The 21,102-nt window shown below is 44.7% G+C and overlaps 1 long non-coding RNA gene across 2 annotated transcripts in view; it reads left to right on the top strand.

The window, feature by feature from the left end:
* The window catches only part of LOC143835604 (uncharacterized), a 142,569-nt gene that overhangs the window by 22,195 nt on the left and 99,272 nt on the right, over positions 1–21,102 (top strand). For both annotated transcript variants that reach the window (XR_013230240.1, XR_013230241.1), the window contains exon 3: positions 7,533–7,604. This is a non-coding gene — a long non-coding RNA (uncharacterized LOC143835604). The remainder of the gene's footprint in view (positions 1–7,532; positions 7,605–21,102) is intronic.

Raw genomic sequence — 21,102 nt, forward strand, 5'->3', positions numbered from 1 at the left:
CTAGTCCAACCCCCTGCTCAACGCAGGATTAGCCCTAAGCATCCAAGAAAAGTGTGTATCCAAACTTTGCTTGAAGACTGCCAGTGAGGGGGAGCTCACCACCTCCTTAGGCAGCCTATTCCACTGCTGAACTACTCTCACTGTGAAAATCTTTTTCCTGATATCTAGCCTATATCGTTGTACTTGAAGTTTAAACCCATTACTGCGTGTCCTCTCCTCTGCAGCCAACAGAAACAGCATCCTGCCCTCCTCCAAGTGACAACCTTTCAAATACTTAAAAAGGGCTATCATGTCCCCTTTCAACCTCCTTTTCTCCAGACTGAACATTCCCAAGTCCCTCAACCTATCTTCATAGGGCTTGGTCCCTTGGTCCCAGATCATCTTCGTCGCTCTCCTCTGTACCCTTTCAATTTTATCTACGTCCTTCTTGAAGTGAGGCCTCCAGAACTGCACACAGTACTCCAGGTGTGGTCTGACCACTGCCGTATACAATGGGACTATGACATCTTGTGATTTTGATGTGATGCCCCTGTTGATACAGCCCAAAATGGCATTTGCCTTTTTTACCGCTGCATCACACTGCCTTCTCACGTTTAGTTTACAATCCACAAATACCTCAAGGTCTCGTTCACACATAGTGTTACCTAGAAGCGTATCCCCCATCCAGTAGGCATGCTTTTCATTTTTCTGACCCAGATGCAGAACTTTACATTTATCTTTATTAAATTGCATCTTGTTCTCATTTGCCCATTTTTCCATTGTGTTCGGATCTCGTTGAACTCTGTCTCTATCTTCCGGAGTATTTGCCAGTCCTCCCAATTTAGTGTCATCTGCAAACCGGATGAGTAGTCCCTCCACCCCGTTATCTAGATCATTATTAAATACTAGTAAAAAAGCCCATTGCCCTTTGAAATGCAATGGGCGCTAGCAGTGAGAGTGGGTATGGGGGGTGGGGGACTACCTGGAGCGGCTTGTGAGCTGCTGGCGAGTGGCCGGAGTCCTGGAGTTTCGGCGGCCTGAGGCGGAGTGGCGAGCGGCGGCGGGGCCTCCTCGGCTGCGGCTCTCCGAAGGCTCTCCAAAGCCTTCTCCCGGCTGGCGGAGCGGCCGAGAGAAGGCGGCCAGGCCCACCCACGGCCCGGGGCTGTCCCAAGCCTTCTCTCGGCCGGCGGAGCGGCCTCGCAGCGTCTACGACGCCGCAAAGCCGCTCCACCAGCCGAGAGAAGGCGGCCAGGCCCACCCGCCCCCAAGGCTCTCCCAAGCCTTCTCCCGGCCGGCGGAGCGGCCTCGCGGCGTCTACGATGCCGCGAGGCCGCTCCGGCAGCCGGGAGAAGGCGTCGCGGCCGACCGCTCATCTGTGGCTGTGCGGGTGAAGCAGGCAATGGGGAGCCGCGCTTCGCGTGTCTCCCCATTGCCTACTTCGGGCGGGATGGACATTTGGAGGGGCCAATCAGGAGCCGCTTCGCGGCTCCTGATTGGCACCTCCGAGTTTTTATCCCGGACAGGGCCCGCCCGAACTCCTCCCACAGTGCCCTTACTGCTTTATTCTTTATGCCAATAAAAGGTTACTGACTGACTGACTGGCTTTATTCAGTCCGTGGCGCTCCGCGCCACGGGGCTGTTTAAAGATGTTAAAAAGTACCGGGCCGAACACCGAGCCCTGAGCTACCCCGCTACTCACCTCTCTCCAGAGAGAGAGCTTTACTGGGCATACAGATTGATTGGGAAACTTTTCACCTGCCTGTTTTTGACAGTTAAAGACATGGGAACTTCATAACAACACAGTTGACCACTAGCAGTAAGATATCAAGGGGTTCTGATCCTAACATAAACAGAAGTGCACAGTGAGGGAATTTCAGACAGCAGCTACTTTGCCCTGACTACGAGGAGGACGCAGACTAAAAAAGCACAGAGGCATTTGGTGGCTGATGGAGGGCTAGGCATCTGGGCAGGCAAACAGTAGCAGGAGGACCTATAAGCACATCAGGTTTGGTAAGCAGGAGAGAGCAAACTGGAAGGGTAAATTTGACACAACAGCACAAGCATTGGGAGGAGAATTGAGGGCTAAGTCCTACTATGTATCATTCTGAACTGGAATACCTTACATATGCATCCTAGGGGCTATACCCCCCTCCCTAGATATTTGTCCAGCTTCTGCTTTATTTATTTAATTAGATTCTTATACTGCCCTTTCCAAATGGCCCAGGGCGGTTTACATGGAATGTTTTAGGGAACATAGAACATTGTATTAAATAACAGTCGCAACACAACATAACATAACAGTTCTAACAATGAATAAATATGTTTAACAGCTTACTACAATTAATTCATTAAACATTTCAATAGAACAGCCCCTAGGGAGGTCAGAATTCTTCAGATATGGAAGGTATAGCTTGAGGTGGGGGGGACTGCCGGATGATTTTTAGGTCAGATGTTTTGAGGTCGGATTAAACTCAGTCAAATGCCTGGTGGAGGAGCTTCCTTTTGCAGGCCTTGCAGAATTTTGAGAGTTTGGCCAGGCTTAAAACTACATTGAGCTCCAGTTACTATGTCCAGCCTTTCACAAATCAGGCAGGCAAAACACAGCCCCATTTGTGTTTTCTGGAGATGGGAATGAACGGGGAAAGCCAAGGAGCAAGGGGGGGGGGAGAAGTTTGTTCTGTTATCCCTTGCAGCCTCATCAGGAGGCAAAAAGTTGCAATGGGGCAGAGAGGGTCTCTGATGAGGAGGGATACAAACGCGGGGTTTACCATCCCATGTTTGCAAGCAGGAGGCCACTTGCATTCTAGCCCTCCATGCAGAAACAGTCTGACTCACAGTGATGGCTGCTCATGCTTGTCCTGTTGTGGGCTCAGGCAATCAGCTTGGTGAAGGCCATTTTTGCTTACCTTCCAAAGGGCAAGGGCCAAGTGGGGGGGAGTACGGGGAAGGGAGGCCCTGCCAAGAGTCGTGGTGATGGTGGTGGCGGCAGCGGTGGCAATGATTCTGGGGCCCTATCCCAGACTTTTATTCAGGTCCCCAGAATAACTGAGACTGATTCTGAGGATCAAGATTTTATTAAACCCCTTTTAAAATCCATTTAGATACTGCTGGATTCTCCAAATATTCTAAACTACTTTGTTAACATTTGAAGGTGTGAAACATAAGAAATGGACAGAACACATAGGGACTGCTTATTCCTATGTTTGCCCTGGCTGGAATACTGAAGGCTGGGGCTGGCTTATCTCTCTGATTTTAATCTTCAGACATTACCAACCAGTAACAGGGAAGCAACAGTTTTGACACCCTGACAATGTATGAAGCAGGCCTAGGATTAAGATTCATTATAAAATGGCCAAATTTAAGACAACTTAGTAGAATAATCATGCACATGAACTCAAGGCAGGGTTACAGCAAGCAAAGGAATGTATCTTTAGTAAATGCAAGATAAGAGTCCTATTTCTGGTATATATAATAATTCATAAAGAATTTCCCAGAGTGCTAGCATTTGCCATCACTTTCCTCCTGAAGTGCCATGCAACAGATGCTTCTCAGTGTGACATGACCAGCCTGGGTTTGCTGAACTTTATAAATGAACAATTGGATATATGTTCTCAGTGAGGGCAACAGAGGAAGAGCCACATGATATGTCTTTGCAAAATATTGAATATTGGGAATACAACAGTAAGAAGAGACACAGATAAAATCAGGGTTATGTACAGCTGATTCAAACTTACAGGTCACTCCAAGTGCCTTCTTCTTTAAGGTTCCCCATGATATTCTAATGGGTAAACTGGAGGACTGCAGATGGGATTTTCAGATGGTTAGGTGGATAGGGAGCTGGTTAAAAAACCATACTGATAGAGTAATTGCCAATTATATTTCATCAGATTGGAGAGAGGTGAGCAGTGAAGTGCCACAGGGCTTGGTACATTTTAATCAATGATATGGATAAGGCGGTGGAGGGGCTACTCATCAAATTTGCAGATGACACCAAATTGGAAGTAGTAGTGAATACCACATAAGGCAGAGTTCAATGAGATCTGAACATGATGGAAAAATGGGCAAATGAAAACAAGATGCAATTCAATAAGGGGAAGTGCAGAGTTCTACAACTGGGTCACAAAAATGAGAAGCATACATACTGGATGGAGGGATACATTTCTGGATGGCAGAGTGTGGGAATGAGATCTTGGGGTACTTGTGGACTGTATGCTAAATAGGAGCAGATGGTGTGGTAAAGAAGGCAAATACAATCTTGGGCTGTATCAACAAAGGCATCACATCAAAATCACAAGGTGTCATAGTCCCACTGTATACTGCATTGGTCAGACTGCAGTTCTGGAGCCCTCACTTCAAAATAGATATGGACAAAATTGAGAGGTTTCAGAGGAGAGCAACAATGATGATCCTGGGTCAGGGCATCAAGCCCTGTGAAGAAAGGCTGAGGAACTTGGGAATGTTCAGCTTGAAGAAGAGGTGGTTGAGAGGGGACATGATTGCTGTCTTTAAATATTTGAAAGGTTGTCACTTAGAGGAGGGCAGGGACAGTTTCCTGTTGGCAGAAAAGGACCTGCAGTAATGGGTTTAAACTATGGGTACTGGCTAGATACCAGGGGGGGAAATTCACAGTCTGAGTAGTTCAGCAATGGAACTGGCTGCCTGAGTAGATAGGGATTTCCCCCTCACTGGTTGTCTTTAAAAAGCACCAGGACAGCTACTACTTATGGATGCTTTAGGCTGATATGACATTGAGCAGGGGATTGAACTAGATGGCCTGTATGGCCCTTTCCAACTCTATGATTCTATTCTATAATTTTTCTGCCACCTTGGATGGCTGCAACACAGGGTACAGTGTAATTGAATCTCAGATGGAAGGATCCTGGGTAGGAAGCAGAAAATAAGGTGCCCACCTTTGCTGCTGGCCACCTAGGATTCTTCATCCAAGGTAGCCAGCTTCTTCTCCATCTCATCTTGGATGGAACTTGAGTAAGATTATAAATTGTCTGGAGAAAAAAAGTGTTGTCTCTTTAACAGAGGCTGAATTGAATGTTATTTAGCAGGTGGTGCTATTTACCTCCATGCTGTCAAAAGCTTCATCTGCCAATTTCCATACATTAAGCCTCTGTTAAATGGACAGGACATTTTTCTCTAGGTCTAGTTTCAACCTTAATCCCAAACAGGCAACCTTGGCTTCAATTAAATACGTGCCTCCTCTTGTGCTGCTTGGGTAGGTTCCAATGTGATGTGTACCTCTACAGCTTGCCTTAAAATCCCAGTTACATCAACATCTTTTCCGTCTTAATAAAACAGTAAGGGGTGTTGGGGTGGGTTCAGACCGTAATGGGAAGGAGCTATAATTGGTCCCATGGCCCTGGACTGACAAGTGGAGGGGCCAATTGGAAGGCGCAAAGCGCCTTCCAATTGGCCCCTTACCAGGACAGATCAAAATTCCATCCAGCCAGGAGCAATCTGGAGAAATGGCTGCCAGTCTGCCCCTGACCATCAAAGGGAGAGGAGGTCAGAAGGGCTGCCGAAGGGGATGAGGCTTGGACAGGCTGTGCCAGCCCTTTTCACCCCAAGGCTGTCCTAACTGTCATGTCCAACTGCAAATTGCCTCAGAACCCTGACAGAGCTGGCAGGAGGCTGCTGAGTGCGCTCCCCCCCCCCCCTGAGGCCTTTTGACAGGCCCTGACTGAGGGAAGGAGGCCTTTCCAAGAGCAACGCAGGGGAACCCGAGGGCCTTCCTTTTGAGGGGGGGAGGACTTTCCCCTTCTGCCAAACTGTTGCCTGGTAGGGAGGCCACAGAAAAGCCCCTTCTCACTTAAAATACTGCTCTGGCTGGGGGTTAGACACAGCCAAGCCATGTGTCTTTCTTCTTTGCAACTCTCTGCAAATTTGAGGCTACTGCACAGCGTTATTCTGCAGTTGAAACTAGATTTTTTGTCTCCTGCTTCATCTGCACAACAACCCTGTGCAGTAGGGCTCAAGTCTTTCAATTCAACAATAACCTGTGTGGGAGGCCTTAAATGTTTCTTCTCTACTACAACCCTGTCCAAAGGAGCCCTTTCTGCCTGGGGAGCTGATCTTTATACTATGCAGGTGAGTTGTAATTCCAGGAGCTCTCCAGGCTCCACCTGGAGGTTAGCAACCCCTGGGTTGGAAATATTCCTGGAGGTTTGGAGGTGGGACTTCAAAATCGTACAATGCCTCAGAGTCCAGCTTCAAAGGAGCCATTTTGGAGGGGCCAATCAGGAGCCGCTCCCTCCTGGGCTATGGGCTATGGCCAGCCCTTACCAGCAACTGTTTGTATTCTGGGGCACAGACAGGCAGACCAGCATCAGTCCTATGAGTCTGAAAAGTGCAGGAAGATCTAAATAAATACTTACAGCCTGAAACTGTAAATAGTGAGAGGGAGATTAAGGGAAGATGATTGGAAAATGCTTTGAGACACCTGAGGTCTGCTGGGTCACTGCAGCCCATTCCCAGTTCTCTCATATCTCTCACAGCCCCACATACCTCACAGGTTGACTATTGTGGGGAGATGAATGGAAAAGGTGTTTGTAAACTGCTTTGAGACTCCTTTGGGTAGTAAACAACAGGGTACAAAAATCTATTCTTCTTCTAAGGAGCAACCATGAAAGAAGCATGTGGGCACATAACATTTTATCAACAGTGAAAAAATGGAAAAGAAGGAACAGGGTGGACACCTGTGTACTGTGACTACCCCATGTGTATTAGGGCAGAGGGGCATTTTGGTGAATGTGGCCTAATTCACACAAGAAGGGAAATGTCGCAGAACTGGGGGGAGTTGGTTGCCATGTAATCTTCCCCTAAGAAGAGTCCAGTCTGATTTTCCCTTCACATATCTGAAGACATGGCTCTGGAAAGCTCATCTGTAACCACTATGCCACAATTATCAAAGGTCAGTCTTCTCCCACACTCAATGAACATTCTAAACCACAGTTTCTTGACACCCATATCTCCACACCCATGCCCTCATTTGCCACCACGCCACCACAACTTCCCACACAACACACACATTCAACCCCATGTCCTTACAGACTGGACAACTCCTCCCCTTCCTCTTCCCACTGCCAAGCTCTAGCACCCGTTGTATTCTTGGATACAACAGGCTTTGCCCCTAGTATAGGCATAAAGATAATGTCTTCCACCATTACACTTGTTGCCTCCTCATGTGTCACTTGAGTTGCTTGGACTGAACCAGTACTGGTGCTCAATGCATATTTTACAGGGTGTACAGTGGTATTGTCAGTGGACATGGAGAACATTCAAAAAGAAGAAGGCTTCAAAGGGCCAACGAGAAGTTCAGCCTTGGATATATGACACTGGAGACAGTGACCAAAGGGAGGGAGAACATGAAAGAGTAGAGAGATAAAGCTGGAACGAAGTCCAGTGATAATTTGTAGATCAGAAGAGGACAGAGAATGCATCCCTAGGGACCCCAAGAGACACAGGGCAAGTAGAGGTCAAGAAGTTCACTCTAAGCATCTCATTTTTCTGATCACAGCATTTCTCTCTTTTCACGATTCCAGGAGACACTTCGAAGGACCTTATTTTGTAATGTCAACTTTTGCCAAGCCCCTTTCCCATCTGCAAAACTCTCAGTAAGTGGCTTTACAACGTGTGCGAGCAGCGCTTAAGAAAACTAAAAGGTTAATATATTCTAACTAGATGTTGGGTATAGAATGTCAGATCTGTCAAACCACATTAGAGTGTGCTGCTCAATGAAAAAGATTTGATTTCTTTTGCCACTGTCCTACTATGTTCAAGTCACACAGTGCCAGCAGCAACCAGCCAGCGACCGTGGGCTGGCACTGAGTGGACCCGAGTGGGAAGCCAGCCGCAAGGACCATCTGTTTCCGATTTCTAACTGAGCCAAGATGTGCAGTGAAGTGCATTCCTTTCACGGAGCCAGCCTTCGCCATGCTCAAGTTATTAGGGTTACAAGTGAAATTATCTTTTCCAAACAGCAGGGGAGCCATAATCCGTATGGAAAGAGACTTAAAAGATTCAGATCACTATTGTTAACATTGTATGGAAAGGCAGCTTGCTTGCACATTTAATTACATCTTCATGGGGTTTGTAATGTAAAATATATGTTTTATTAAGCATAATAGTCTTTGAGGGAAGGTAGATGCTAATTCACCTGGCTCAGTTGAATAAACTGATCAAATAACATTTTCTTTGTATTTGCTAATAATATTTTCAAAGATAAAAATGAGTAAACAGTGTAGCTTCCATAAGTAGCTCAAAAAGCATTATAAATATAATGGTATGGTTGGTTACATCTTAAAATAAACGAACATTCACTATATGTGCAATGTTGTTTGAATCTCTGAGTAGCTGTGGATTCAAAAGACTGAAAAACTGACATTTGTTTGAAACATCTCTTAATTTATGGTACCAGTCTCCTGAATTTGTGTTGGCCAATGTCAAAATATTTTTAAACAAAAAAAAGCTGAAAAAGGAAAAAATGGCAAGTTTAATTTGGAAAAATGTAGCAACATGTATCTTTTGACACCATTCCATTCCTGTGAGGTTATTTCCAATTTGCTATTTGATTAACAATGTGGTGAATGTCATTGCGTTAGATAAACACTGGCAAAGTTGTACAACAGTTGCTCTCTTTGCTGTCATTGGACAGCCATAATTTACACACTGGCAACCTTGTGCTATGTGTTGACCAATTAAAAACCAGCATATTGAAAAGACCGTAACATTTTACTTTACTTTCACTGACTTAACAAACTGATTTGTGATTGGCTACAGTATTAAGACCTAGATCACTTCTAAAATCATAGACTCATAATGATGGAATGGATCTTATATGCGATGCATAGAGGCTCATGTTTGTTGTGACTAGCAGCAGCCAATTCCAGGTTGGAAATTTCTGGATATTTGGAGGTGGTGCCTGATGAGGGCAGTTTTTGGGAATAGGAGGGAACTCAGTAGAGATGTGATACTATAAAGTCCACCCTCCAAAGCTGCCACTTTCTCCAGGGGGGAACTGATCCATTAGTCTAAAGATGAATTGTAATTCTGCCCCCACCTGGATATTGGCTGTGATGGCATCCATGTTTTGGACATGGGGATGTCGCTTCCATTTTAAAGCCTATTATGGGAGATTTAAAAATGCTGCAAAGCCCCAATGCTGATCAAACCCAAACCACAGCTGGAACAAAGCACTCATGTTCTGGCCTTTATAATTGCCAAAACAACTGCCCACATTAAAAGGCATAGGGGGAAGAACAAGAGGGCCCTTGCCTCTTGTACTGCAGAGCCAATCAGGATCAGGCCTTTATGGGATCCCCCCTCCCTCCAGTTTGCCACATTAGGCCTTAAAATGGCAGCCTAATTTTTGTGCTGCATCATGTCTAGTTTGGCTCTGAGAAATATGTAGGCTCAGGGAACTGTATCAGCACAATATTAAAGTGATGAGAGCACTGCAACGTAGCAAATGTTTTCAATAAACTGAGACTGTATCCAGGGGTATTGTGTGTCAAGGGATCCCAAGTCCAGGAAGTTAAGGGGCACTTGTTTCTGGATGGGATTGTTCTGCCCCAGAAAGAATGGGTGCAGGTCAGAGTGTTCTGAGATCACTGTAATTTGAGACTCATGTGGTGGGGTGGTGGTAGCCAGGAGTGCCTATCTCTATCTCCAGATGATTTGCCAGCTTCAGCCTTTCCTAGATAGGAATAACTTGGCTACATTGATCTATGCTTTGGTAATCTCCATACTGGATTACTGTAGTACTCTTGACATTAGGCTACCCTTGAAAACAGTTCAGAAGCTGGAAATGTTGCAGAATACAGGAACCCAGCTGCTAATGGGAGTCTCTGACCAGACACATATTATGCCAGTCTTGAAAGATCTGTACTGGCTCCCTCTTTGCTACCAAAGCTAATTCAATGTGTTTATGTTAATACATAAAGCCCTAAATGGTTTGTGCCCCTGTTATTTGAAGCAGTGCCTTCTTCCTTACAGGCCTACCAAAGCAAAGAAATTTAAAGGAAAGAGCCTGCTTGTAATTCTGCCTTTTTGAGGTCGATTCTACATGGATGGAAAAGGCGGCAAGGGTGGTCATATGGAGTGTGGTAAATCGCCTGAAACTCAACCCCTCCAAGTCGGAGGTCCTGTTCTGGGCAGAAGAGGGCAGGACCAGGAAGTGTGCCTCCCATGCCTGAATGGTGTACAATTAACATCTACACCAGTGGTCAGGAACTTGGGAGTGACTTTTGGTGCCTCCCTGTCTATGGAGGCTCAAGTCACGAAAGTAGCCCAGATGGCTTTTTTTCATCTTTGCCAGGCCTGGCTACTAGTGCCCTACCTGTCCTCGGAACATCTAGCCACTGTGATCCATGCAACGGTCACTTCCAGACTAGACTACTGTAACTCGCTCTACGCAGGCCTACCCTTGACTCTGATCCGGAAGTTACAGCTGGTACAAAATGCGGCAGCTAGGGTCCTCACTAGGACACTTTGGAGGGCCCATATTCAGCCAGTACTCCATCATCTCCATTGGTTACCAGTCTGTTTTTGGGTCAAGTTTAAGGTGTTGGTATTAACTTTTAAGGCCATATGCGGCTTAGGTCCTACTTACCTGCGGGACCGTTTGGTTGCTTACGCCCCCCGCAGGGCTCTCCGCTCTGCAGGTATGAATCTACTGACTGTCCTGGGCCCCCGTGACGTTTGCCTGGCCTCGACCAGGGCCAGGGCCTTTTCGATCCTGGCCCCAACCAGGTGGAATGAGCTCCCGGAGGAGCTAAGGGCCCTGTCGGAATTACCATCTTTCCGCAGGGCCTGTAAGACAGAGCTCTTCCGCCAGGCATATGGTTGGGGCCAGGGCAGAGCCCGGGTTCCATCCAAGATCCCTGGATATAAATCCCTATGTATATAAAATTAATTAATAATTCTGATATTAATATAATGAAAACAAATAAATTTAAATAACTGGCAAACATTTAATAGCAATTGTTTGAATTTATTATAGACCAATAATATTCCATAATTGATAAGGACAACATTATTTGTAAAGTCACCCTGTACTCCAGATTCACTGGGCTCATCCTAGAGTAACTCTGCATAAGATTGCAATGTTAGTATCTGTGGAGTATTTCTAAATTGTTGTCATTTTTTAAAAAGTTGTAATCTGCCCTAGTGAAAAAACTGAGAAAAGTGAACTATAAAGTAATTAAAGAAATATGATAACGTTTTCTGCTGCACCATTTATAATGGCCATCTTTTAATTTATTTAGGTTATTTCTGTGCTGCCTTCAGAACATTAATGCAGGATTTTCTTTAACAACTTTAAAATACCCACCCAGATAATAAAATCATAAATCACTGAGCAGCTTAAAATACATGTAACAGTTTCAGGCTAAGAGCATACTTTAGGAGCATACTAAGAGCATGCTTTAGGATGCTTAGGGCTAATCCTGCGTTGAGCAGGGGGTTGGACTAGATGGCCTGTATGGCCCCTTCCAACTCTATGATTCTATGATTCTATGAATAAAAATTGCATTAAAAGACTGATCTTCTACTTTAAAAACTCGGGTAAAACATCCGCCTGTTGCTAAAAGAAAGTGTAGGCATCTATGTAGGCATCTATGGTAAAGGCATACCATAGATGAGTGGCACTACTGAAAAAGCTCTGTTGCTGCCTGCCTGGAGAGCCAGCCTTCTGAGGCTCATTTTAACTGTGGGCTCGATAATATGGGAGGAGGCAGTCCTTCAAGGAATCTGGTCTCCAAAAGACTGTGCATGCAAATCCCTGCTAAATATGCCTATGATAGTATAGGTTCCTGCAGCAGAGTTGTTTTGGATGATTACAGAGAGTGGGCAGGCATACATGGGTGGAAGAATTCTTGCAGATACTGTGACCCTTATTTATGAAGAGCCATATGCATTTCTGATTACCAGACTATAGAAAGACAAACAGAATTACTGTGCCCCTAGATCCCATGGTTCTCTCAAGGTGGCAGGTGCTGCACCATGGCAAAATAGGCAGCATGCACTCTTGATGCAGCAGCAGCAACTCAATGAAACTTCAATAGTGCTGCAGTGATAACACCAAGAGACCTTGATATGAGCCATTAGAGATCCTATGAATCTGGGGAATTGTTTTGTCCCTCTTTTCACATCTCAGATAGCTCCAGTACTGCCGAGATGGAAGATCTTGTGTACAGACCTTGTAATTCTCTGCCATGCCCAAGAGGCAACCCAAACAAGGATATTTCATGAGACACCTTGAGGAAGAGACTGCATTTTTTGAATTTGTCAATGAAGCTTGTAATTGGGACTTCTCAAACTGTCCTATTAACAGCCACTACTAGTTCCTGAGAATCATGAAGTCTCCATGCTGACGCATATGCTGACATTGACTGGAAGCCTAATGCTGAAACAGCAGAAGACAGAGTGGAATGCAAGGCTGCATTCAGGACATTTCTTCAGAAGGAGGAGGAGGAGGAGGAGGAGGAGGAGGAGGTTGGTTCTTATATGCTGCTTTTCTCTACCTGAAGGAGGCTCAAAATGGCTTCCAGTCGCCTTCCCTTTCCTCTCCCCACAACAGACACCCTGTGAGGTGGGTGAGGCTGAGAGCCCTGATATTACTGCTCGGTCAGAACAGTTTTATCAGTGTTCTCACTGCTGAGGGGTGAAGTTTGGGCAGGTGAACTATGACTGGTGTGGAATCAATGTCTGTGCTGAGAAATTAGCTAAGTGATTTTTCACACCCCTCCTCTAGCAAGGATCTGCTAGCTATTACTATTACCTGTTACTGCTACCTACTACTACTTGATGCTCAGTCCCTTGCCTTTGCCCTCACAAAGTATACCAGTGTCCCTTATGAGAAGGGCTCATGAGGAATACCAGTTTCAATGTCAATCATTAACTTGTCTTCTAGTGACATCACAGGTAAAGCATTGTTAAGCATCAGCAGCATTCAGATGCAGGGTAACCTAATCCACTCCTTATCTCCCTCATCACCATGGCTTGCAAGACTAGATAAGATGCAGAATAAATTTCTGAATTGGAGGGAGAAGTCCTTATAACCTTCTCTTTGTGTCAGCAGGGGTTTGGATCCAGCTCTGTATATACCATAGAGCCAGTAAACTACAGTGATTAGAGCAGGAATTCCCAAACAAGGGTCCATGGACCCCCCCAGGGGTCCACAGGAATTCTGGAAGGGGGTCCACAGCCTTTCCCCTCCTGCCTTAACAGACTCAGCCACAAGCTAGGGAACCAGCCATTTCCGTTGCTCCCCCTCCCCTCAAGGCTGAGTGAGTTATCTTGTGCTTTCTATGCCTGGGAGGGGGTGGAACCTGCACACTTACTCCCACTTTAAGCTGCCTCCCGGCACTCCACATACTCATTTCAGTCCTCCTTGAACCTGCCTGTTAACACAGATGGTGATGTCAGTTCTGGGGTGTGTGGCAGAGAGGTGTGACCAGCTGACCACTTCTGGGGCTCCTCAAAGCCTGAAAAATTATTACAGGGATTCCTCCATGGTCAAAAGGTTGAAAAAGGCTGGATTATAGGACTATGACCTGTAATACCCAGGTTTGAATCCTTGTTGTGTGGATAAAATGGAGGACACGAATGATGTAAACCGCTTCAGGTCCCCATTGCGGAGAAAGGCAGGGTATACAATCAATTAAATTGCATTGAACTAGAGATATTTTGAGCAGTTGTTCACATAGAGGTTATAGGTATATTGAGGGTACAATGTCACCTCCACATCTCTTTACATGGAAAGCTCCATGTTCCCCCGCTGCAACAGTGCTTTCATATTGGTAGCAAAGAACACTGCAGTTGGAAAGATGTTTCCCCAAGTCAGTTTTGACTGGACCAGCTTCAGAAATGTTGGCATAACAAGGTTTAAATTACACAGACTGGTGCCATTGGGGCCCTTTTATTACCTGAGGGATCAGTCATGTCAGAGAGAGCAAGTAGTATTTATGTTGCCACTCACCCTTTGGGTGGCTGCCTAGAATGACAGCATTCTTAAACTGCCCTAGGGCTCCCCAGGACTGCTGCTGGCAATAACAGCTTTGTTTGTGTTCTCCCGAGTTGTGGTCATCAGTGCTCCAATACAGTGGATTTCGGACCCTTCTTCCAAGTGGCTTGCTTTTCTACAGGCTCCCTGCATCTGAGAAGGCAATTCCTCTTTTTGCATTTTGGAGTTCTGCTGCTCAGTAGTCTGTTTTACAATGTCTGTTTGATGACCCTGTAAAGAATCCAGGGCCTACACTCTTTTATCTCTCTGGACAGGCCAATCATGTAAAATGAACTGGCCTCAGTAGCTGGGATTAGATGTTCTCTGTGTAACTGAAAATGGTCCTGAAATCATTCCCGATGGGCTTTGAAGCTTGTCTTGTAGGAATGGCTGGAATGTATATATCTAGGTTACCAGCAGACTGCTTTGATGCCACAAGAGTGAATGTAAGCTGAGTTGCAGCAGTTAACAATGTTGCTTTTTAAAAATCCTGTATTATTTTAGCACGGCACCAAAAGCTTTAAAAAAAACCTACATATTTTAATCTGGGCAGTATAAATTAGAACACTGGATGTCAAACTAACAGGGTTAATTAGAAAAATTGTTGGTCTTGATATATACCATGGTATGTTGCAAAATGAATGGTTTGTACAAATCTTTAACTACTAAACCAAACAGCTGAGAATCTGTTGTAGAGTACAGGACCTTTACTAAGTGTTGAGATTGTGGTTTTAACAAGTAAGGGAAATTTATCTCCTTCTCCCTGTGAAGGATCTTTTGTAAAATGGACTCCTTATTCATTGTTACTGTCACAAATTCCACCCTTTAAAATAACTTTACAACTCTAGTCTCTAAACGTAATGGCAGCTCAGTTTCCTAGTTTTATAATACCTATTATCACCACAGCCAACAAATATGAGTGCATTTATAATACAAGTCGCTAAATTATGGCTAATTCAGACAGGCATGCTCATTTCTCAGTATCTTTTCAAACGATGACTGAAGATCCACAACATTTGACTGAGGCTGGTGTCCAGCCACTCTTGTTTGCAATCATCAGGGAGGCTTGTCTGTGTCACTTCAGGCTCAACAAAGACAATGTGCAACTTTTGTACTGAGTACCCAGCAAACAGGTTCCACAAGAAAATGTACAGCAGGTGAGCGTGTTTGTAGTAAACCTTTCACCTATGACCCATGACACTGATGATCCAGCACATGATTGACTTCTTTTGTTGCAAACAGCTTTTAAATAAATGAGTGGAATAGTGGATTTATAGTGTGTACTACATTTGTGAAGCAAGATTTCTATCATTCAGCAGATTGCATGGTGTCCAGATAAAAGGTACTCCTCAGGTCAGACTCAGGACACGTATGAATGGGCCTACATGGTTAGCAAACAAAACAAACTGAAGCAGGAACCGACAAGGTTTATTTTAAGTGGTGGAAGGCTAGCCTGAGATTGTTGCTGCACTAGGGTTTTGGTTTGGATTTGCCTTTTTAAAGGGTCAAGTTTTTTTGTCTGTCTCTGCACTGAAATTTGCCTTTTCAGGTGCAGCCCCGAATTGCCCTCCACTTGTCTCACAGTGAAGGAATCCCCAGAAATCTGGTTTTTACTGAAGTGAGGTCTAACAGGGTCTATTTCAAGCATGCATTTGGTTTTTTGCAGTGCCTGCCATTTTGAGTGTCTGGACATGTCCCTTTCCTCACCATCCATCTGTGCAGGCCTGCCCTCAGCTTTGATCTGGAAACTTCAGCTGGTACAAAATGCGGCTGCTAGAGTCCTCACTGAAAAAACCTTGGAGGGCCCACATTCAGCTGGCGCTCTATCATCTGCACAGCTCTGTACAGGCAAACTCAAAGTTTCCATTGAGTTTGAAAAACATTCCTTTAAAGCCTGGTAGGAAAGGTACCGTTTACGCACCGGAGGTTTCATGCCGGGCTGCAGCCTGGAGTTTTAATTGTGGCAGATTGCCCCACCTGTTCCTGCACCCACATGGGGTAACATTTGGCTGGGTTCACCTCATCTGCCCCTGATTTGTGCTCATGCACAGGAGCTGGGGCAGTGAAGTTCCCAGTGCCTAAACGGTCAGGGATAAAAATATTTATGCTGTGTCTGTCTTTGATGCCTTCTAAGAGGTATTCTATTCCACACTGGAACCTTAGCACCATGGCCCATAGTAAGAGCCCTCGCAGATGCTTTTTAGTGCCCAGTTTCATCTTTGGCATTCCAGTCAGTGAACAACACTGCGATATTTTATAGTTTGTGCAGCATCATTTGCAATTTGAAGTTTAAGCTATTGTTCTGTTATGTATTTCACATCATGGGGTCTCCTTTTCATTTATGGGAACAGACTGAAAACTTTTAACCCATTTCTTGTTTTTGTTAGAGTGACTCTGCTATTCCATCTTACTTTGCAAATTAAAAAAAACACCTAAGAGAAAAAAGTCACCAGGAAGTTGGACTGGTTTGCAAGAAGGGCTTAATCTCAATGGAGATCAGGGGAGCCCACCAGCATCATTTTCACTGCAGTACAAAGTGCCTATTCTTGATGACTTGACCAAAGGAAGCAAAAGCAGGGTGACTTGCAGCAAAGCACATCTGTGGGGCTGTATTTCACAGGAAGCCAGTCAGCTCCTCTGCAGATATGTTTCACTAGGGAACAAAGAATTATTTTGTTTGAGGCCTCTGGAATGATGCAGTGAACCTGGTCTCTCTTTTTAAAAAAAAGTTCCTGAAAGCAAGGCTCAGAAAATGAAAAGTATTTTTTTAATTCCCTCCCCCACCTTAGGCGAAACACTTTTCAAATTAGCATCCCCTTCCCACATGAAAAAGTTTTTAAATGCTCTAATCTCTTCCTTCTATGTGAAGGAATATTGTTAACTACCCAATAAACAGCCTGATTCTTTTTAGGAGGGGTAGAATCCTGCAATCACATTGAAAATATTTATAGAAAATATATCAGAATCTTCCTCATGGAACAAATACCTCATGGAACAAATACAAAAGTTATATGACTTTTCTTTTTTTGTTCCACAACGGATCAGGAGAACTGGGGATTATCGATTACAATGCATTTGATTTGCAAAGCTTGCCTATATCATTCTGATGTGCTATTAGCTGTTCCACAACATTTTCTGAACCACAGTGTTTACCTTGCAATCCTGAGCAGATTCATGCCCTTCTAAGTCCTTTGAAGTCCATGCACTCATGGAAGCATAACCCTGTTTAGGATTACACTGTGCTTTTTTGTAGCACAGACAACATTATATACTTATATGTGTAGCTGGGAGCCAGAAATATGATTGTATTAAATGCTGGCCCAAAGATTGCCTCCATCTCACACTCCCCTCTCCTTTCTTTCTTTTTGCTTGTACAGCATCTTATGATTGGTGCTGAAAAGACACTGTCAGGTACTTCTTTATAGTTTCATTTTCTCTCCTCACCTCCATTGTTTGTAATGCCCTTGTCTTCTACTGCCTGAAAAATAAAATTCGCTTCACAATCAATTTTGTAGCATGCTCTTCAGGAGGAAAGTGAATCCAATCATATCTTCCAAAATGGCATTTATCAACCTTTGACATTATTTTAAACAGAGCTTATAAACAGTGACATAGTTACCCTAAATTGTAAGACCACTTAGAATAAACAAATATAGATCTTCTATGTGGGTGCCACCTTCCAGGCAGAACTGGAAATCTCCTGGAATTATTACTGACCTCCAGATGATAGGAATCATTTTCCTGTTATTCTCACATTATAACACATTACTAGCTGAACATATGGTTGAACCCCCACATTTATACATGTTTTACACCTCCCATTTCATTTCTACAGTGAATGTGTGTTGACTTTTTCTTATTAATAGGTGGTACACATTTACATGCAGGCTGTACATGCATTCACTGTAACATGTAAACAGGATTAGAGTAATTCTACGTAGGATAACACTATTTAATAGGGGTGGACATCATAAAATTCCCCAGCTAAAGCTATACACGGAAGTTGCTGGTTTGTTTTATTACAGTAATTTCCCAGAACAAGAATACAAATCCAGGATTCTTGGGAATTACAGAGCCTCTTTCTCCTAAGCAATTTATGTTCTCCCTAATGTGGCATGCACTCATGTTTACAAAAACAGAGCATGCGAATGCGAACATAGTGAGGTAAGGGCCATACTTTCCAGCATCTATCTCACTGTGCTCCTCTAAAGTAGCGATCCCCAACCTGTGGGCCGCAGACCACATGTGGTCCTTCGACTAATTGGGGGTGGGCCCCGAAGGATGCCTTCTTCCCCCCCCCCGGCCCTTTACTTCATCCCCCCCAGCCCTTTACAACACACTTCGGGTGTCATTGTCTCCCAGCACTCCCAGATGGGACTATCTTGTTGCAGAGAAACAAGCTCAGGGTTCCCATTGATTTGTCATTGTCATGAGTTAAAATTTCCATGAAAATAAAATGTTTCTTATGTTCATTGTTGTGGTGTGTCTGTATCTTATTTTGAAGGGATGTTTAAACATTACCATAGCGATCAGAGACCGCTAGGGCAGTGGTTGAGAGTAGAGGAGTAAACTACCCCCCCACCGGGCCTCAGTAAAAGCCGTTGAGTGGTCCCCGGTGAGTGATCCCTGGCATTGAGTGGTCCCCAGCGATAAAAAGGTTGGGGGGCCACTGCTCTAAAGCATTTACTTTTCTCCAAGCAACCCTACACACTTATATATGGTTATGAGGGAGAGTTGAATCATCATTCCTAAGACCCAACTCACTTGCTTTGCAGTTGCAGGAAATGCCATTTTAAAAATTGATGGGATTCTAATTTGGCCTGGAACACCCTAATTTGGCCCCACCCCCTCCAGTTGCCATTTCCCCATGCTGAAATAGCCCTGGCAGGGTGTTATTTATATAACTTTGGAGCTGAAATTGGAGTATTTCAAGCATGTAAAAATGTAATGTGTAGTTTGGCCTGAAGTTAAATCATACAGGAACTGCGATATAAATGCTAAAATGAATGTACTTAGGGAAGGATTCTGGTATGTGTATTTGTTGAATTTAGTGATGATAACTGATTCTATTTAAAAGCATGTAACAGGATCCTAAGGTTGCCTGACAAGAGAGGGGAAATGCATTACCGTGCTTCTTGTGACTACATTGCAAGGGAGAATTTCAGTAGCCTTTTCACTTCTCTGTTTGCTGTTTAGAAGAGAGCCTTTGTCTGGTAAGGGATTTGTTGTAAGAAGGGGAGAAAGAAAAATTACATTTGATAATGTGTTTCCAATTGAAACCAATAAACACATCACCTGAATACAGTAAACACCGTGAATATATTACTTAAGTATATTAAACATCCTAAATAAAAATATAAATAAATGAAAAAAACTGAATCTGAACAAAAAAAGAAAAATCTGTACATATTCGTAACATTTATGGGTGGATGTATGTATATCAGTTTCCCCTCTGGCTGCAGTAATTTTAAATATAATTAAAACCTCAGGGAGGTTTTACATTTTGAATCAGCAGAACCCTCTTCCATAGAAATTGCGTAGGATCCCTCATGAGTATCCTAAGGATATGTGCATCCTTGTTTTTTACTGATATATACATTTTCTCTTTACTAATGTGAAGAAGGGAAATCTTGACCTTTCCACACCGGTGGTGCTGTGCTGGCCTATCGCCAGGGTCCAGACAGGGGAAGATTTTCCTAGTCCACCCCAGATTAGTATCTCCACACAAGGCAGCCAGGGTGGAAAGGTTCCAACATGCAGGGGGTGTGGCGGGGGAACATTTTTTCTGTTTAGGGACATGGTAGCAATATCATATTCTTAAACAAACAAAAAATGCCCCAGGCAGCTTGGCGGCACTGCACAGCACCGCAGAGCCACCTAGGACATTACAGCAGTGGTCCCCAACCCCCGGTCTGGGGACCAAGACTGGTCCGTAGATCAGTCGGTACCGGGCTGCGGCTCCTCCTCGTCCTCCTCCCCAGCTGCTGCCTTGGGGGCTGCCCTGCCACTCTGCCACAGGCTCACCTTTGGTGCTCTCCAGCAGCCGCCAGAGCTGGGGCTCCCCCTTGATGTGGCTGCTGGCAGTGCCCCCCCAGTGGGCGGTGGGAAGGCAGGGGTGCCAGCAGAAAAGCAAGCGGAGCAGGGGCTCAGGCAGCAGTGGCAATGTCCCTTGGCAAAAGACTACCCCCACCGGGTCTCAGTAAAATTGTCAAGTGTTGACCGGTCCCCCATGATAAAAAGGTTGGGGACCACTGCCTTACAGGACACGATAGTTGGCCCAGGGTGGAGGGAGGAGTCAGGCCTGGAGGCCCAACTCTTACCTGCCAGACGGGCCTGACCCAACATAGGCCACAATGGTGCCTACAGCATGGGAGAGGACGTGGGGAAAAATCTGCCTTCCCTTGCCAGAGGGCCTGAGTCAGGACAGCCCCAAGCCATCCCTGGTGCCAATGTCTTCTGGATTAGCCCCATAACCAGACAAGCACTGGCTCATCTGCCATGTGGAAAAAGTCCTAGAGTCTCTGCTTCTATCCCTTCCCAAGATGCCAATCACAGATGGGGGAGAAGGGACTTTGGTTTTCCTCCCTCCATTATGTTCCAGTATCTGAAGACCGCCTGGTTACTAATATGGCAAATCTTTGTCTCTTTCCCCAGCTTCACTTATGAAAGCATTGAAAAGAGCCAATCAAATAGTATGATTACAATTTGCTGCTTCTGGAGCTAAGTAATTGTTGATATTTCAGGTATTTGTCCAAAATTTTCACAAAATTCACCAAAAATGAAACGGGGATCTGTCTCAGTATTGAAGTTGTTTGATGACAACTTGCTTCAAGTGCCACCAGAACCAGAGATTCAGTAGATGGCAATGTGTGTCAGGGCCTTTTTGGTGGTAGCACCAAGTTTCTGGTGCACCAAGTTTCTGGTGCTTTCTGAAATTAAATGTGCATTTTGAACCTTCCCATTTTATTGTCAGGAAGATAGCATCATAGAATCCTAGAGTTGGAAGGGGTCATACAGGCCATCTAGTCCAACCCCCTGCTCAACGCAGGATCAGCCCAAAGCATCCTAAAGCATCCAAGAAAAGTATATATCTAACCTTTGCTTGAAGA

This window comes from Paroedura picta, chromosome 4 (genome assembly GCF_049243985.1).
Source record: "Paroedura picta isolate Pp20150507F chromosome 4, Ppicta_v3.0, whole genome shotgun sequence".
In the NCBI taxonomy this organism is placed as follows: Eukaryota; Metazoa; Chordata; class Lepidosauria; order Squamata; family Gekkonidae; genus Paroedura; species Paroedura picta.